The sequence below is a fragment of the Triticum aestivum genome, chromosome 5B (assembly GCF_018294505.1).
Source record: "Triticum aestivum cultivar Chinese Spring chromosome 5B, IWGSC CS RefSeq v2.1, whole genome shotgun sequence".
NCBI classification, from domain to species: domain Eukaryota; kingdom Viridiplantae; phylum Streptophyta; class Magnoliopsida; order Poales; family Poaceae; genus Triticum; species Triticum aestivum.
This window is the reverse complement of record NC_057807.1, coordinates 593,906,576-593,923,991: the sequence shown is the minus strand read 5'-3', so window position 1 is coordinate 593,923,991 and position 17,416 is coordinate 593,906,576. Positions and strand designations below refer to the sequence as shown.

General features: G+C 45.4%; 1 pseudogene; it reads left to right on the top strand.

The window, feature by feature from the left end:
• Positions 1-10,976, top strand: part of LOC123115071 (uncharacterized) — a 35,663-nt pseudogene extending 24,687 nt beyond the window's left edge.
• Positions 10,977-17,416: the final 6,440 nt, after the last annotated feature.

Genomic DNA, 17,416 nt, shown 5'->3' with positions numbered 1-17,416 from the left:
ATGCGTGGCCCCCCTCACAGACGGCGCCGCTGCCGGCACCTGGAGGGGGGAAACGGACGTGTCGGGTCTACACGGAGTGGATGTAGCTGTGGGTTTGGCCCGGATGTTGCTCCCGGGTGTCCCTATGGGCCGAACTGACACAACCGGGTGGGGAGGTCCACTGGTCAAAGCCCGGCCGTGGGAAGTCAAAGGGCTAGATCTCTTGGTCAACCGCTCCAGGGTTAGGCTGGACGGGGGCCCTGGGGGGTAGCAATGCCACCGGAGTGCCGTACCGGGCCCTCATACATGCGGGGTGGTGTTGTGGCATGTCCGAAGAGGCGGCAAACGTCTCCGGTGCGTGGCCCCCCTCACGGACGGCGCCGCCGCCGGCACCTGGAGGGGGGAAACGGTACCCCTCAGTCAGTTGCTCTCCTATGTATCACGTTTCGCGAGACCATAGAAAATATTTATATCATAAAGAAATGTTGCCGCCCTCAATTTATTTCGAAATATTTTAACACAATGTACATTTTTTGTTAGTACAATTTAGCAATATTTATATAATAAAGAAATGTTGCTGACCATAGAAAAAATTCGGTTCAGAAAAAAAATATAATTATAATTATATACCATGTATTATTTTTAATATAATTATATATCATGTATCATTCAAAAAAAAATATGCCTACGGCTCAGCCGTCGACATAGGTGCCACGTGGCGACCTCAGCTATGCCGACGGCTTAGCCGTCGGCATAGGTTTGCCTTATCCAGTCGGAGCTACCAGCGCGCAGAGCCACTCGTTCTTTCCACCCCCACCCTAACCTGCGCCGCCGTGCCCCCCCACCCCGACCTGCCGCCGCCACCGCACGGCCCTCCCCTGCACACCCCCTCCCCCTGCCGCGTCGCCGCCCCCGCCTCCACACCCGCCGTCACCTCCGTATCCACCCCGCGGTCCCGGCCTTCTCCCGACCCCGCCGTTGGCCCGGCCTCTCCTCCGACTTCATGCTGCCCCGGCCTCCCCCGACCCCGTGGCTGCTGCAGCCGGTCGCGGCCCCGGCCTCCCCCGACCCCGCGGCTGCTGCAGCCGGTCGCAGCTCCGGCCGGCCCCGTCCCTCCCGTCCCCGATCGCCACTGCCTCACCACCCGCTCCACCGCCGCGCCCCCTGCCACGCCCCTCCCGGTGAGATACTTTTTTTCTTCTTCATTTTTTTCATTTTTTTGCTACTGTTGCATGGATGAATGAATGCATGGATGGATGTTGGATGTTAGATGGATGTTAGATGTTAGATGTTGGATGTTGGATGTTGGATGTTGGATGTTAGATGGATGTTAGATGATGGATGTTGGATGTTAGATTTTTATCATGATGATTTTGTCATTCGAGTTGTGCTCCAAAATTGGTATAAGATAAGTGGTTATTTTTATGATGATGGTCTTGTCGAAAAATTAAACCGGGCAAAATTGGACACTTGACAAAAATTGAACCGGACAAAATTGGACACTTGACAAAATTGAACCGGACAAAATTATGATATGATGAGTGGTTATTTAATCATGATGATCTTGCTAAAAAAATTGAAGGACAAAATTTGACACTTGACGAAACATGATTTTTTTCATAGTTAAAAGTATCAATGCTTAATGTGATGTGATGACCTAATTTTTTTTCACTCGGTGTAATTAACAGGATTTGTGGTGTTCCATCTTCATGGAGTGATCGTCGACGTTGGAGGTGTTGGTCCAGGATCGTCCCTCTCCTTTGATCGACTACATCGGAGGGTGAGCAACAATTCCATGACCTCGTCCACTTTTTTCCATGTCACTAGATTGAATTTTCACATCAAGTCGCATAACCTAGGTCTCCCGTCCGAAAGGGTTGCATCGATAAATATGCATTCAATTGCATATTTATCACCGCAGCTCTTTCGGATTGTCCAGCGCTTTCCACGGACAGCCCGAGGATGTGTAGATTGGGTACGTTGTTTATGCTCTACCCCGTTCCAAGACAGGATTTCGGCGGCGCCTCCCTGTTGTTCTCCGGATGCACATTCTCTCGGCATTTTGCCGAGACGTATATTTGGAGAACAGCAGGGAGGTGCTGCCGAAATTTTGTCTCGGAATGGGGTAGAGCATGGACCATACTCAATCTACACATTCTTGGGTGGGATTAGGACCCATCTTTACCTATTAGAGATGTAGGTGGATTAAATGTCGTTTCTCGTCAACCTTGCAAAAAATAAAATATTGATGTGGGTAATTTAAATGAATCATTAATTTTGTTGTGTGGCTTCCAATAAAGCAGAGATGGCAGATAATCAGTGGATGTATAGTGGGTTTTTCCGTCGGAATCAAGTAACAACAGAGTGGGTCGAGAGAACTGATGTGTTTTTGAAAGAGATATTCCGTAGTCCAATGAGGATGGTGCCAGAATGCCCGTGTGCCAAATGTGAGAGACGTATCCGCAGAGATAAGAGTGCGATGACTAAGCACCTTCGCACGAATGGATTTATGCCCAACTTTAATATGCCGATAAACTTTGCCCAGCTGGATCGTGGTAGAGAGGAAGTGATACGACAACGCATCGCTGGTTATGAGGACGATGGGGTTAGAGACATGCTAGATGATGTCTTAGCTGCACAGCCGACACCTCCATCACATTTAGCGAATGAACCGGAGGAGCCGGAGGAAACCGCAAAGGCCTTCCTGGAAATCTTGGCCTCGTCAAAGAAACCTCTCTATGAGGGTGCCAAGCTGTCTGTGCTGGATGCCATCTCGCAACTGATGGCAGTGAAGGCTGAGTACCACTGCAGTCGAGGTTGCTTCGAAGCATTTCTGGGAGTATGGGCTAACAGCCTGCTCGAGGGCCATGAACTGCCGAAAACCATGTACGGTACGAAGAAAATCATGAAGGCGCTCTCCATGGACTATGAGAAAATACATGTTTGTCCAAAGAATTGCCTTTTGTTTAGGCATGAGTATGCGGATGACAACTATTGTAGGAAGTGCGGTTCCTCTCGGTATATTGAGGTGGTCGATAAGCATGGTCAGAAGCGGCAGCTAAAAATCCCTATGAAGGTTCTTCGGTATCTTGATTTTATAAAAAGACTACAGCGCCTTTTCATCACCGAGGAGTCTGCCAAAATGATGAAGTGGCACAAGGAAGGGAAAAGGTACAATCCAAAAAAAATTGTACATACATCAGAAGGTGAAGCATGGAATTCATTCGATATAAAGTACCCGGAGGAAGCAGCCGAGGCTGGGAATGTCAGAATTGCTATAACAGGTGATGGGTTCAATCCATATGGTATGTCATCTAATCTATACAGCTGCTGGCCCATATATGTTATTCCTCTCAATCTCCCTCCCGGTGCCATAATGCAACGCAAGACCATGTTCCTGTCGCTTATAATTCCGGGGCCTGAATATCCAGGGAAGAATTTGAGTGTGTTTATGCAGCCGTTGGTGGATGATTTGCACCTTTCTTGGTACTTCCCGAGGTTGACATACGACCGGCATCTGCAGAAAAAATTCTTGATAAAAGTTTGGCTACAGTATTGCATGCATGACTTTCCCGGCTATGCCCTGTTCTGTGGATGGTGTACAAGTGGAAAGATGCCTTGCCCAGTGTGCATGCAGGCCTTGATTTTCATTTGGCTGAGGAAGGGTGGCAAGTATGTTGCCTTTGACCATCATTGACAGTTCCTCCCTCCAGACAATCCTGATAGGGAAGACAAGAAGAACTTCACAAAAGGCAAAGTTGTCCATGAAGTAAACGAGATTCCAACGTTTTCTGGTGCGGATGTGCTTGCTCAGCTCAAAGCTCTTAAGTCTGTCGGTGAAGGGAAAGGCAAATGCAAAGGCAAAGGCAAAGGCAAAGGTAAAGGGAAAAAATGTTTTGAAGGATATGGTGAGACGCACAACTGGACTCACATTACCCCCTTCACACAACTTCCTTATTTTAAGGACCTCAAACTTCCATACAACATCGACGTGATGCACACCGAAAAGAATGTCGCAGAGTCCCTTTTTAACACGATCCTTAACATTCCTGATAAGACAAAGGATAATGTTAATGCTAGAGTCGATCAATAGAATATTTGTGATAGACCACGTCTTCACATGCAACCTCCCACAGGCAGTCGAAAATCTTGGTTGAAGCCAGATGCTGACTTCGTACTTAAAAAGGATCATAAGATGGAGGCATTCAAGTGGCTGAAACACGTCGTGAAGTTCACTGATGGTTATGGTCGAATATAAGTAAGGGGGTCAATCTTTCAACGGGCAGAGTGACCGGGCTCAAGAGTCACGACTATCATGTATGGATTGAGCGGATTATGCCGGTGATGGTTCGGGGCTATGTTCCCGAGCGTTTCTGGCGTGTGCTTGCGGAGTTAAGCCATTTCTTCTGAACGCTTTGTACTAATGAAGTATGTCCTGAGAAGATAAAAGAAATGCATAAGAAGGCGCCGGAGTTGATATGCAAGCTAGAGAAGATCTTCCCGCCAGGCTTCTTTACTCCGATGACACATCTCATTTTGCACCTTGCGAACGAGGTATTGTTGGGGGCCCTGTGCAGTATCGTTGGCAGTACGGCCCTGAGAGACAGAACAAGCATCTGAGACAGAAATGTGGAAACAAAGCTAAGATTGAAGCTTCCATAGCTGAGGCAGTTATCCTAGAGGAGGTGGCAGACCTCAGGACAGCCTACTATCCGGACCATGTTCCCACGTTGCACAATAAGGTGTCTCGATACAATACAGAAGAACCCAAGTATAAACCCAAGTTGCCTCTATTCACCGGGCAAGGTGGCAGGGCTGGATGCTCGACATCTTATGTCATGCCACGAGATGAGTGGGAGGATGTCATGTTCTATATCTTGCACAACATCAAGGAAGTTGAGGATGAGTGGATGAGGTAATACCTTTGCACCATTCTTTTAGTCAATTCATTATGTTCACTTTGCCTAGTTCTTATACCGCTTTTCTTATTGTAGTCGATTCGTTGAGGAAGAGTGGACGGGAATGCTGCCTCCTACTGAAGCGGAGGCACTTGCTCTTCTCCGAAAGGGTGCTGATGGAAGGAAAATTTTCATTGCGTGGTTCATGGAGAAAGTAATATTTCACACTTCCCTATTACCCATTTCACACTTCCAATTAAACTCATGCACCCTATAATTTCAATTAAACTTGTAGGGAAATGATCCGAACGAATCAATGGATGAAGAATTGAGATGGGTTTCCATGGGTTTTGACCCTACCGTCATGACATGCCAAAAGTATGATGTGAATGGGTATCGCTTCCATACAGAGGAGCACCAGAACAGTCGGCCTGATCCCAAAACCATAAATACCGGAGTCTTCACCGAAGGAGATAATAATGTAGATTACTACGGAAGGGTAGGAAAAATATACGAGCTTACATTCAAATGTGGCCGTAAACACCTAAGTCTCACTGTGTTCAAATGCCGATGGTTCGACCCCAAAAAGGGTCTGAGACATACGCCTTCTGTTGGTTTAGTTGAAGTTAAACCATCAACCGTCTATGCCGGAGCTAATCTCTTTATCGCCGCTACCCAGGCCACACAAGTATATTATCTGCCTTACCCATGCCAGAAAGAGTACCTAAAGGGTTGGGAAGTTGTGTTCAAGGTGTCGCCACATGGTAAGCTACCGGACCCGAACGATGATGATTACTACAACATAAACCCCATGACATACGAGGGAGTGTTATTTCAAGAGGAACATGATGACGTGGTCCGAAACAAGGAGGATGATGACTTGGGTTATGTTGACCTGGACCCAAACGACGATGGCGCACGGATTGATGGTGAGGCAGTTGTGAATCAAAGAGACATAATTATGCTTGAAAAGTTAAATGAAGACGCTAACGCTGACGATGAGGAAGAGCCTCCGCCTCCGTCAGACAACGAAGAAGATATGCGGGATAGTGACGATGAGGATGAGACCGATCGACAAATAGATTACAATAGTGATGATTCATATGGGTTCTAGAAAATGTATGTTCTTTTAATAATGTGCTCTTCCGTTATTAATGTCTTTCATGTATGCTTGTTTTTTTATATCCTTACTAATTGTTTATTCTCTTCTCAATGCAGGTTTGCTAATCATGGGCAAGTCCAGCGGTGCCAGTTTCCTCAGTAAACTCAAAGGAGGACTTACTCGGAGTGGACGAGCCCACAAGGTTCCCTCCTGACTACGCGAGGATGGCACCTCACAGGGAGGTGGAGGGGTCGGGGGAGGAGACCCTAGAGGAGGAGGGGGTGGGGGGAGAGCCCCTAGAGGACGAGGAGGTGGGGGGAGAGGCAACCGGGCCAAAAAACTCCGGGTCGTGTCCGAAATAGGAGGGTCTTCTTCGATGCCCTTCTATGCTGATGCAGCTTCTGAGTCTGAGGAGGAGGAGTATATTCCTGATGTCGAGGAGGAGGAGGCCAAGGAGGAGGAGGCCGAGGAGGAGGAGGCCGAGGAGGAAGATGAGGAGGAGGGCGAGGAGGGTGGAGGGGAGGTTGACCCCGAGTTGTGGGGTGACTTGCCACCGGGTGCTCCGCAGGGGTGGCTGCGTGGTAATGCTGGAGTACCTACACCACCTTCTATCAAGGCGGACAAGTGGCTCATTGAACCTGCGGGGACAGAGTAAGTGCATCTCAATCATACTTTCAACACATGACAACATTTTTTTATTGTACACATGGCAACCCTTTGATTCTTTTGCAGTAACTGGATCCTTCGCGGAAAGGGCCGTAAACCGAACGGACTTCTCACTGTCCTGTTGAAGCAATTTTGGCCTGGCATATTCTGCCCGCGGCCAGACAGGGACCCACAGCTGCGTACTTTGGCCACAAGCTGGGCCCACTACGAGGCTTGCAGCAACACGGAGTACGGGACGGCCGCTAAGGCCGTGATCACCAAATTTTGGGTAAGTTCCCTTTTGAATCACTTGTCTTTAGTTTCGTTCATAGTTTATCATTGAATCACTCAACTCATGCCTTGTTTGCTTCTGGTTTATGCATGATTGCAGCAACTCTATAGAGTTCTTGACGAGCACAAGGCCAGAGCCGACGTGGTCTTACTTGCGTCTGCAAAGAAGAAAGATTGTCAGTTGCAGTACGAGGTGCATTGGGTTGCCGTCTCACAGTACTACCACATCTACCTGCAACAAAACATGACCAAAACTCAAGCACAGAGGCAAAAAATTACCATGAGCAGGGAGCAGTTCATGATGGTAACTATTACTGGATTTTCATTGTTTCGAGGAGTCAACTATATGTTTCGTTCTCACATGTCATGCTTCCAAAATTTGCATAGGTTGTTCCTCGTTGGTGCTATGGAAGGCATGACAGATGGGCGTGTTTGGTGGATAGGTGGGTCGGTGACGATCCAGAGTTTGTTGCCAAGAGCATCAAGGCCCGGGCTAACCGTGGAAAAGACGGGACACACGGCCAAGGAAACAGGAACCACTGGGGCTTCAAGGCCATGAAGGTATATCTATATGAAAGATGCATTTTGGTTCTTCTTTACCGTCATGTTCTTATGTATGGCTAACTTATGTTTGACGTTGCAGGAGGACAAGTTGCAGAGGCCGCTCTCAGACATGGAGTCGTGGAAGCTGGCCCGCGAGCGGAGTGATCGCAAGGAGGGCGAGAGCCAGTACTACGGCAACACCGAGCAACACCTGGAGTCTTACACTCAGAAGTATCAGAAGTTGCATCCGGATGTTCCCGTTCCTGAGGTCGCCCAGTCTCAGATCGACGACACGGCGGTGGTGGCCATCCAGGGTAAGTCCCATGGCCGGTATCCGTGTTTCGATGGCTTGATCACTCCGTCGATCTCGTACACACGGCTTCAAGCTACCAACCCGAGCCCGTTAGAGAGTACGGGGCGTTCGCAGCCTCCCTTAGTCCGCCAACGTGCTGTAAGTACTTCCCCTTATCTTCTTTGTCTCTATCTTTCTTAGTTTATTTTCATCCCTGCCCACTTAGAAACAACCTCAATTTTGTAGGCATATCAGGCCTTTCTCGAGCATAGGCATATTGAGGTGAGGGAGTATTTGCAACGAGTGAAGGCAAACGATGATTACAGCCATCAAGTGATGGCGGTTAGTTTTGCCCTCTTAAACCAAGCTCAAATTTGCACTTTCATTCCTTCTGACTTTGTTGATCACGGCTTGTTTCTAAGTGGACTTGTTTAACTAACATCCAGGCTATGTTGGCGTCTTGGACTAACCGCACGGAGCCACCACAAGTTGGACCCCCCCCCCACCACCTGCGGGAGACGCCCCACACATTCCCACGTTCGAGGAATGGCTGGCACTAGGCGGTGATACTCCGGTTAGTAAATTTGCCTAACTAATGACAAACTAGTTCTCGTTCATTCAACACTATCATGTCATATTTACCGTTACAATCTTCTTTCAAACATGTAGGGGACCGGTGGCTCGACTCCTGCTCCGTCGACCCCAGTCACTCCGATCTGGCAGAGTGATGGAGGTGGACTTGGCGGTGGCGGTTTTGGCGGAGGTGGACTTGGTGGTGGTGGTGGTTTTGGCGGAGGTGGACTTGGCGGAGGTGGTGGTTTTGGCGGAGGTGGACTCGGTGGTGCTTAATGTCGATGATGATTCCGTGTATGCGGCCGTTGTGCCATGTCTTTCATGTTTCAACTTTTATGATGTTTCATGTCTTGCACTACTCTTATGTTCGTGGACTTTCGCCGGTGATGATCTTTAGATGATGAACTTGACTATGTTTAAATGATGTTGATGAACTATTATAGTTCATATTATTCTGTTTTGAAATGTTGTCAAATGAATTGGAAAAGAGAAAACAGGGGAAAAAAACAATGCCTACGGCAAAGCCGTCGGCATAGATACGCTCAGGAGCCACCAGGAGGCGACATGTGGCAGGGCTATGCCTACGGCAAAGCCGTCGGCATAGATTTACATCTATGCCGATGGCTTTGCCGTAGGCATAGCCCTGCCGCCAGGTTAAACCAGGGGGCGACACGTGGCAAAGATATACCTACGGCAAAGCCGTCGGCATAGATTTAACCTATGTCGACGGCTTTGCCGTAGGCATATCTTTGCCACGTGTCACCTCCTGAGCCGCCAGCAGTTTTGACGGCGCCGTCCGTTGCCGTCAGACGGAAAACTACGCCGACGGCTAAACTATGCCGACGGCTGCACCAGGGCCGTCGGCATACCCCCCTATGCCGACGGCATTATTATGCCGACGGCATTATTATGTCGACGGCATTATTATGCCGACGGTCTGACAGGAGTACGCTGACGTGATCTACACTGACGGGGCTATGCCGACGGCAACCGTCGGCATAGATCTATTCCGACGGCTTGGGGGCCTATGCCGACGGCCCGTGCCCGTAGGCATAGCCCGCGAGTCCGGTAGTGATTGTGGCTAGGCTAGGAACTTGAATGACCCAACAAGCATGCATAGCTTAACTTGCTCAGTTTGTTCAATGCTTATTATGCGTCAGATTTTCTATGCCTGGCCTTGCCATGGCTGATCGATTAAAACTTTGGCTATGCTTGAAATTTGGGGGTCAGAAGTCAGAACATTGCTTCCGGTTGTAGCCTTATACTGGGAGTAATTATGTATTTCACTAAACAAGATAGAGTTGAGTGTATAACATGCCATGGTACTGAAAGGTTGATGCCTTGTCCATATGAGCATTGCAATATTTGTTCTTTGATTGTCAGTTCAATCTGTGATGCCTTCCTTTGTCCTTGGTCTAAAAGATGACTACTGCTCTAGTTGATATCTGTGGAAATATTTTCTTATGTTTATTGTTCTCTCCACACTCTATAATTAGTTTTTATCAATAATATACTCTGTTTCGTCAGTAGTTTAACTAAGTAGCTCAATTACTTTTCGCCATTATAAAACCAGTCCATAAGCTCTACGTCTAAAATCATACTCCTTTTGCTTTGCAATGACTCCATAGTACTATTTTAGAACCATGGTAAACATAGGCACTTTGTTATGTATGTCCTGATCATAAGCAATTGAACATGTCAAATGAAGCACCCAAGGGCACTTGTATTCCATAGCCATATTTTGCAATTATCTGGTATCACTTTAACTGGTTATTATTAGACGAATAAGCCGCGGCTGCGGCCAGGGCGCGTCGGCGCGTGAGTGCAACGGCCAGATTAGCTAGTGCATGCACGTAGTTAGCAGGTAGTTAGTGTGTGTACTTGGAATAGGTAGTGGTCGGTGTAGCAGCCGGGTCGTGTGTGTGACCGAGGGAGTGCGTGCGTGTGTTCAACTGCTGGCGATGTAGCCGGAGGAATGACCGCGTCCAGGCCGTTGGTGGCTGCGTCGTCCGCGTACGGGCGTGACGGGAGCGCGAGCCAGGTACGGCATGGGGCGCGGGGGGACGTGGGCGAGTGCGTACGAGCGCATGTATAAAACCACGAAGGTCTCTGTGTATCGCAGCAGCAGCTGAGTTCGTGCTCACGAAAAGAAACAAGGGGCCGTTTGTGCGGCCGGCGGCGTACGTGCGCCGGGCAAAATCCTGTTGTGTCTTTGTGTCCTCCTTCTTCCTCGTATCCTCTTCTTCCTCGAGCGCAGAGAGAGAGGTAGAGCTGCAGGGAGGGAAGAAGAAGGCCGCTGCAACAACAGTTATTATTGCTTATGATGTTTCCAGACTGTGCCAAACAGTTCAAAGAGGTCAAGATTGGTGCTTCCAGTGAAGAAACAGACTTACTGATACACGAGCTAAAGTAGAGAGAGGAGGAAGCAACAGGAGCTCGGCAACAAGCGGATGTAAAATTGCTCGAGGCCAAAAAACTAGCTTCGCAGTATCAAAATGAGGCTGACAAATGCAGTTCAGGTATGGATACATGTGAAGAAGCTAGGGAAAAGTCAGCAGAGTCGTTGCTCGGTTAAAGGAAATTAATTGCTTTGTGGGAGGAAAGGGCTCGGGAACTCAGATGGAAACCCGTGAAACCACGCCGGAATGATTAATGAACACTGAAGGAGATACAACATGCAAACCAATAGAGATCTCATTAGAAGCACGCTTCCTTGGTGATAGAGGTAATGAAAAAAAAGGTTTCACTTCTGGTGACCTTGTCTCACTTAGTGCCAGGACGACCTCCCTTGTCCATAGTTCATGTGTATTTGGGTCTGTAGTATACGTCCATAGCTGTTTGTCAACATTGTGTTAAAATGGCCATAGATTGACACTCATCGCCTGTATGTCCTGAAAGGGTGATCGGTTTCTTGGTTGTGTATGAATGATGGTAGTATTGGAGAAGGAATTACTCTTATTTCTATGATCAGGGGAACTCGATATATAGTTGTTTGATGAGTTGTGACATTCCCTCCCCCCCCCCCCCCCCCCCCCCCCAAATTCTCATGATAGTACCTGAGAAGAGAAGGAAGGTGAAGTAGTATATATTTATTTGAGATAATATTTTGGCCAAGTGACTACCGAAGACACTGTCAAAGAAAGGGAGTTTGACTCCCAAAGTCTTGTCCAGACCTTCTATTTGAACTGTGCATGGCATTGTGATATGGACAACTTATGTGTCGTGCGTTCTTCCTTCCAGAACTTCCATACATTCCTTTTCTGCTCGACGGAGAATTTAAGTTTTCAGCCAAACATGCTCACAGTAAATGACATATCTCCCACAATAAATGAAATGCCTGGCTTTCCAACTCTCGGAACATGGGCACCTCTTACATAAAATCTTCATGTTCTTCTCTGCCATGTGGCACGTCTTATAAGTAGAGTATTTGTTGTTGTCTCTTCCTCATGAATTCGAATTGTAGGCTAGAACAGTATTGCGCAAGTGTGTTGATCGGAAAATGGTAAAGCTTGTTAGGAATGATAGGCAACAGGACTACCGGAAATAGTAGGTCGCCAGCAGTCTGTGTGCACAAAGTGTTGTGAATGTCAGAGTTACATCTCCATGTAACCAAGCTACTAGTAACATCCAGATCCAAGCAACAGGCTCGATGGTGAAGACACAAATAACGAGAAGTTGTGGAGGCTCAAGGAACATGGAGGTACTCATGCACAAAAAAAACTAACCGGCAGCAGAAAAAGAATACATGGTCCTTCCTAGTCCATCCTGTTTAGTAGGGTTAGTCGCCCATCTTGTGCACTAACCTGTCATGCTTGGACGTCCATGTGTCACTCACTAGTAGAAAAAGGGGTATTTGTCCCGGTTCATAAGGGCCTTTAGTCCCAGTTCCGGGAACCGGGACTAAAGGGTCGTTACTAAAGCCTCCCCCTTTAGGCCCAGTTCTTACACGAACCGGGACTAAAGGCTCTTCACATGGCCGCTGCCTGGAGGTCCACCTTTAGTCCTGGTTGGTAACACTAACCGGTACTAAAGGAAATTTTATGATTTTTTTTTAAAAAAATATTATTTTTGGAATATATTTTTTTGATTTTCAAATTTCTGAATTATTTTAACCTCTCATCTCTAATCACCCCTCATCACTGCTCAATTTAACCTCTAATCACCCCTCACCATCTAACTTTCCGGACGGTAACCCATCCTCTCACTACTCCAGCCTGAGCACGCTTAACTTCCGGGTTCTATTCTCCCTTGTTTCCAAGTCTGCACTTGTTGTTTTCCTGACAATAGTAAGATGTCAATCCTATTAACCTCAGGAATTTAACTTGAGCATGAAGTCACACATTTCACTGTTTGAGTTTGAAACTATTGTTCAAAAAAATAACACTAATATTTAGTAACACTAACATTTCTTGAATAATTAGCTTGACCATAATTTGACCAGATTTGACCAAAATTCAAAAAAAACTGAAATAATTATTTATTAACACTAATATTCTTGAATAATTATTTAGTAACACTAATACTTCTTGAATAAGTAGTTTAACCATAGTTTGACCAGATTTAACAAAAATTAAAAAAAAATTTATTTGATGAATTTTTTTGCCTCCAGATCTTAAAAGCCCCGTAACTTTTTTCTGGTAGGTTTTTGAGGATTTTGGAAATGTTTAACGTGGTTCCCCCCGTTAAATTTGGATGTAACTTTTCGAGTAGATGATTTTTCATATAAAAAACTTTTTCATCCGAGTTAGTATGCAAAAGTTATGCCCATTTTACTAAATTCTAGAGAGATTTTGCAAATAAAGTCGAAATTCACATTTGCAAATTTTTCCAACAACTAGACCACATATCACATGGGAAACTTATTTTCTTTTATTTTTTGGCATTTTTATCATTTTCTTTTATTTTTTTTAAAACTGAAAAGGCGATCCAAGGGGGGGGGATAGAGTTTGAAAATGGGACCTTTAGTACCGGTTCGTGCCATGAACCGGTACTAATGCCTCAAACCCCATTAGTACCGGTTGGTGGCTCGAACCGGGACTAAAGGTCTAACCTTTAGTACCGGTTGGTGCCACGAACCGGTACTAATGGGCATCGCACCCTTTAGTCCCGGTTCGTGGCACCAACCGGGACTAAAAGGTCCGGACGAACCGGGACAAATGGCCCACGTGGCCCCTGGGCTCACGAACCGGGACTAATGCCCCCATTAGTCCCGGTTCTGGACTGAACCGGGACTAATGGGCTAACCCGGCCTGGACTAAAGCCCTCTTTTCTACTAGTGACTGTAGTAGCTGAAATATATGCACATGCCATAAGGAAAGACACAACAATCTTGCTCATGATATATGTTGGTGTACAAATTGCAATTCATGTCCTCGTTTCCAAAAGTGGAAGTTGAACCCTTTTATACAAGAAACTGGAAGGTGAATCTACCATTCTTAAGAAGTTGCTCCCCACTTCTCCCTATTCTCTCACCATGCACACTGTCCACATCACCGATGTGCCACGTCAGCTACCATGTTCCAATCGGTGCTTCTATTTCCAACAGTAACAGCAGAAAGAGCTGGACTTAATAATTGCATGCCGAGGCTGTGACTGCATGTCTTCTCCACTATTAGCCATCTCATTCTTTGGGGAAGCCACATCCCCTTCTTAGGCCTGCACCTTCCCCACGAATCGCTTGCTTCCTCTTAATTGTCCCATCCGGCCCCTTCACCTAAACGAGTCTTCTTCTTCCTTCAGTTACGATCTAGGCAACAGAACATGCACTGATCCACCAACCTGATCCCTAGACCTCTGCGCTTCGATCTATAAATACAACATGGAAATCAAATCCCCTTCATAGCTCTACTCCTCTTCCGGCTGCCCCCCTCCTCCACATCTAGCTTCATGAGAGTTGTAGACAACGCATCGGTCTCGCCGTATCGAGGCTCGATCTGGCCATCCAAGCCTAGATGATGCAGTGTTGATTCCGCTGGCGCCGTCGTCATTCATCATGTTTTTTTTTTTGGATTCACCTGGAAGCAACCGTACAACCTGCGTCCCTCCATGGATATTTCGTATGGTTGGCAGATATTTGATTGCTTTTTAGGTTATGTAATTGATGCCTAGACCCTAGAAACATTCAGACGATTCTATTTATGTGATCTCAAGTGAGCGATTCTGTTTGGTATCATATCAAGTAATTTTTTCTTGAACTGTATTGGCTGATTCTTTGCTATATTCATAACGATTTTCTCATTGGCTGTGTCAGGGTTATTTTCCTTCAGGGTAATTTATTGGCTCATAAAGTAAAATTCTACTTGCAACTTTCAGCTTTGTCTCGATGCACCATTAGAGTTGACTGGGAGTTCTTTATTATCGATTGATGATATTTCCTCAGATTTATTTTAATCCTTTTGCCAGATGATAGATGAAACACCCATGGGACAATCGATTCTCCCTGTCCATGGGCCCATCGATTTCTGAACCCAAAACCCATGATTTATCACTTCTTATATGAAGAACGTACTATTGTAGTGGTGTAATCCCTGTGATAGCATCATCAAGTGAGATATAGGCATGGCAAGGAATATGTATTATATGTTTCCTTGCTGCTTTTCATGTGCCAAAAAATGTATGAGTTTGTTCCTTATTTCATACAGCTCCAAAATGGGTTCTTAATTGGTAAGATACATGGACCATTTGGGAAGGATTCTGATATATATCATCTGATTTGACAGCAGCAAAATACATGGATCATTTTTTACATAGTCATCTATCCTACGTTTTGTTTACCTTGCTTACTCTTATAGTAGAGGCCTGACATTATGGACTCATCTGAATGTTTCATATGCAGCTCACATATATGAGATGTGGTGTTCTCTGTATTTTGGTCAGTAATTTCCGTATGCATGAGACGACTTCACATGCTAAATCGTCAACCACTCATGCAACTTCTTAAAACTACACTACAGCTTCTACCTTAAATTTGTAATTATTTTGCTGAAATTTATAATTAATCATCAGTAGAGTGATGGTGTTCGTTCGTAATCAAGAAAAACTCTCATTAGTACTCTTTGGTCAGTTTCTACTTGCAGTTGTGCCATGCCAAATCCTTAACATATTGTTTGTATTTATAGGACAATCACTTTACATATTCATCCATCCTACGTATTGTTCACCTTGCTTACTCTTATTGTAGAGGTCTGACATTATGGACTCATCCGAATGTTTCATATGCAGCACACATATACGAGATGTGGTGTTCTCTGTTTTTTCTTCGGTAATTTCCGTATGCATGAGACGACCTCACACGCTAAATCATCAACCACTCATGCAACTTCTTACAAACTACACTGCGGCTTCTACCTAAAATTACTAATTATTTTTCTTAAATTTATAATTAATCATTAGTAGAGTGATTGCATTCATTTGTAATCAAGAAAAACTCTCATTAGTACTGTTTGGTCAGTTTCTACTTGCAAATGTGCCATGGCAAATCCTTAAAATATTGTTTGTATTTATAGGATAATCACTTTGATATGTAATTTTTGTATCCATTACACTATCTACGACGATGAATTAACCTTCGGTATGTATGCAGTGCTACAAAATTCCCGCCCCACCGTACAAGCATACTCTTTGTTCACACAAAATTATTTCCAAAAATACTAGCTTTTGATTTATCTAATTTTGTTCTAACAAAATTCACCCCAAATTAATCTTTAAATTCCCGCAGCAAGGCGCGGGAAAATCATCTAGTTTATTATGTATCAGTGTGCATCAATCCCATGGAAATAATTTTTTGGGAGTGGAGAGCCCTCAATAAATAAATAAGGCACTTTCTACTACTTTATGTGGTTGGGGATTTTATTTTCTGAGAAAACTGGTGTGCATTTAGTGTCACTGTCATGAAAAAAAACGTCTTTAGGCTGGCCATAGTGGAGGTAACATAACCAGTAACATGCACTTGGGACTAGCAAACATGCTTATATGGCACACAACTAAAGAAGAGAGAGAGGGTTAGAGTAACATAGGTAGATACCGTATCATGTTAAATGCTATGCTACTTTGTGTTATGCATGGCAATAAATATGGTCATCTATGATACTACTTTATGATACTATGCATTATGGAGGTAGTATCATATACTAGTATCATATGCATGATACTAGTATATGATATTTCCCACTATGAGTAGCCTCAGAGTTGGTTGCATAAGAAATAATGTGTGGAGAGTTTAGAGTATCTCCACGTGTACATTTTTGTGTGTAAATGTGCTCTTCCTTGTTTCTATGACCCAACATGAAAAGGATTAGACAAGTGAATTAGTGAGCTGTCTCTCGACATGCTAGATGGACCAAACAACTAGCTACAGTGATTTGGCTAGGGCTATGGAATGACATGCTTGTTATTTTGTTCCCCTCTTTGATTAGATGTTTAAGAAGGAACTGAGCATAGAGGCACCATTTTCATCTTGCTCACAAGGTCTGCCTACAATTGTCATGTATATTAGATGTCGGCCAAATTCCATTTCTCTACTCCTAATGTAAGAGTTGGTAGGTGGTTCGTCGCTTCGTACGCCCTCTCCCATCGATCATCCATGCAACAGTAAAAAGGAAAAAAAACCTCGCCTCCTTCCTTCTCCCACACTTACTCAAAGAAGGAAGGCAAATAACAAAGAAATGGAAACCCAACCAAAGGAGTAAATCACCTTCCCCTCTCCCGTTCTATTTCCTTTCCAAGGTTGTAGCCGCCAATCTCCTCCCCTGCTCCCGTTCTCTCTTGATTGGTGCCGTGTGATCCATGGCCCCTCATGAAGGATGACGGCGGCAGACGCGTGTGCGTGACGCTGTGGTGGCTAGTATGATTTCAATTTATTTCTTCTTCTGTTGGAAATCCTTCAGCCAGCACTGTGTTTTCGAGGTTTTTCGACACAAATTTTATTGTTGTTGTTTTCACTACATGAATTACAGGAACGCACCATTAGGCACCCTACCACTACAGGCATGAACACATGGTCCTAATTAGTATGATGCATGTATATCAATGATAAATTGGTGTTGACTTGAACCATCGACACATTAGTGTCGTTTTCCTTGATCAAATGCTTGC